Source organism: Dioscorea cayenensis, chromosome 16 (genome assembly GCF_009730915.1).
Source record: "Dioscorea cayenensis subsp. rotundata cultivar TDr96_F1 chromosome 16, TDr96_F1_v2_PseudoChromosome.rev07_lg8_w22 25.fasta, whole genome shotgun sequence".
Lineage (NCBI taxonomy): Eukaryota > Viridiplantae > Streptophyta > Magnoliopsida > Dioscoreales > Dioscoreaceae > Dioscorea > Dioscorea cayenensis.
The window spans coordinates 1318631-1321721 of record NC_052486.1 but is presented as its reverse complement, the minus strand read 5'-3'; positions in this window follow the sequence as shown (position 1 = coordinate 1321721).

Sequence of the window (3091 nt, the reverse complement as noted above, 5' to 3'; positions counted from 1 at the left end):
TTTACACAGCATGCAAGTAATTTTCTCTTAAATTATTTGTTTTGAGTTATATTTTACCTCAAGAGGATGCATGCATAGTTATTATACAATAAAATAAGTCACCTAATATTTTTTTAATCAACCCGATAACATTATAATAATATATATATATATAATTTGATTAGATAAAATTAAATAAACAAAAGATGAAAAACAATTGACACAAACACATAAGTAAGTTGGAAATGTATGCATTGGTTGGTTGGTCCTTTTCATGGTCTTGTTGTAATCAAAAGATTAATAATTTTTTTTTCTAAAAAAATAATTATTAAAATTAGATTTATGTGGTTGCTCCTTGTGCATTGTGGGGTGGAAGTGGCGGTGATTGTGGTGGTGATGGTGGTAGTGGTCATCACTCATGACTCATAACAAGGACAAATGGAAAGAAGAAGGTTAGCATCACAAAATTAGGTCACTTTTAACATTATTTGTTTCTTGGACCACTATTACCTCCACCACTTGGATCTAACAGGATTCTCTGGAACCCTAATTTGTTGTCATTTTTTAGTGGGAACTATAATGTCGATGTTATCGGGTTCGGGCCGGGTCAGGGTCATGCTCAAGTTTAGGTTTTCTATCGATTTTGATTAGGTTTAATTTGTCAGGATATAATTTTACTTGAAAATTTTGATTAATAAGGTTGTATAATTATATATATTGTTGTTTTATTTAGAATTATTAAGTATGTGATATTATTGATATATGGAAGAAACTAAGACTTAGGCCCGAGGCAGAAAAGCGATCCTTGACAACAGTAAGTGGGAAAATTAGATCTTGATAGTAATTGATGTCATTGTTTACTTTTTATTTTTATTATTTTAATTGAACGTGTAAATTATAGTGGATACGCTATTGCACTTATATTTATATACATATATACATAAAGAAAAGTAACAAACCCTACCGCTTTGATGAGTAGGCCATATTCACTTCAGAGTTAGTGGAAGGAAATGAGTTGACGTTAGCCTACATTAGTTATTTCGTCCACAGTAATCTTTTTAATTAAAAGTGCTTTGACTATTTTTTTTTATTTTATTTTTTTAACGTAAGTCATCCAAATATTAGGTCAGTGGTGCCGGGTTATGTAAATTATTAGGTGAGATGAGTTGCAAGAGTCGAATTTTTTATGTATATATTTTACAAATAATATAGATATATTATAAAAATAATTATGATACTTGACACATTTTATTAGGTCTCATGTAAAAATAGCCCGTGATACTTAATCATAGAGATTCTAAATATAGAAATTCTTATTGTAGGATTCACGGGTTAATATAATATCTTAAGTATATTTAGAAATGGGCCTCCATCATTCCAAATCTTGACAATCTTTATATAAATGGTGTGTATAAATATTATAAAAATAAGTACGGTAATAGAGCGTTAGATTTAGATGCGTGGGAGGAGCCATGATGGCCACCTCTAGGTTATAAAACTAGATAATTATCGTTTTGAGGTTATAGTAAATAGATATGTCGTCTTGAAACGTGTTAATATTGTCGTAGTTTTATGTAATAATTTATTTTATGACAATTTTAGAAGAATCATTCACGACAACCGTGAATGTCATTGCTTATTTTGGTTTTAACAACATATATAAAATAAATAATAAAAAATTGAAGAATGACTGCTACTATTTACTTTTTTGCAAGCCATACTCATAGACGTTATTGAATTCCAGGCACTCTAAAAGGAAATAAATGGCCTAAACTTAACATCTGTTTCCCTTATTAATTCTTATACTTTTTGTTTCCAGAATATTCTTTGATAATATATACAGCTATAGTATTAGTCCCACTTCAGCATTCAGCGCAATCAGACAGTTAAAAGAAACATTGAACACATATATAAACCCTTCTCTCTCTCTATATATGAGAAATGATAATTTAAGGACATCTTTAGATCACAGCCATTAAAATCACTATCTAACGATTATTTATGCCATATAACACTGCACATATCACCATTCTTTCACTGACCATATACGATTATGATCGCGTATGCATCATGACCGCCTTACTGTTGGATATGACGAATAGCCGAAAATGCTCGTGACGCGCTGGAGTCGAGGAATCTGAGGACGTCTACTAAATTACGTCCACATATATATATATATGTATTCATCCTTAATTAGCTTGTTGTGAAAGTTCTTTTTCTCTTTAAATAAGAAGTTATTTGAAAAAGATCAGTTTGATTTTCGATTAAAAATTTTATGGTATCTATTATATAAGCCTCTATATATGTTTTGAGTTTGATAGGATATTTTTAAAATTTATCTCTAGTCTATGAGTAAGCCAAGTGAGCCAGAATAATATAGTATAATGGTAAAAATTTGCATCCTCTGTATACATTACCAAGTTTAATTTTGAACTCAAGTATTGTAAATCAAAATGCACGCAGAATGTAATTTGTTTGAATGAAAAATGATTTAGTAATCTACATGAAATATGGGAGTTTATGCAAATGTATCTCAACATCCTTATAATTTGGAATGTATCAACAAATGAGGTTGCCAACAATACTTTATCAAATGTTTGCTATCTTAATTGAGAAAGTCTACAAAATGGACTCAAAAGTTGTTTTTGAATACTCTAGCAGGCACATGGAACCTGGATCTAGTTCTTGGCCCTTTAATTTTGTTTTTCTGTATATATATATATATATATATATATATATATATATATATATATTCCAGGAGTGTGGGTGCTCTTCTGGCTGGAATCGCCATTCACCGCTTTATATATATATATATATATTACTATTGTTATATATATATGGCTCACCTAAGTTGTTTTCCTCAAAGAGGTGGTTTTTAAGTATTTATTTATTTAAATTTAAAAATTATATTCAACTTTATTTGCTGCCATCACTCATTACTCCTTTTGTTTCATGTTAACCGTGAGACTTCACACAAATATTAAGATTATCATTTACTCCTATTGTACTGATTTTTTTAAATGAGAAGAAGGGTATTATATATAATGTATAGAACTTATAAAACAATAAATAAATTAAAAAATTAAATGTGATAATTAATAGCAATACATGG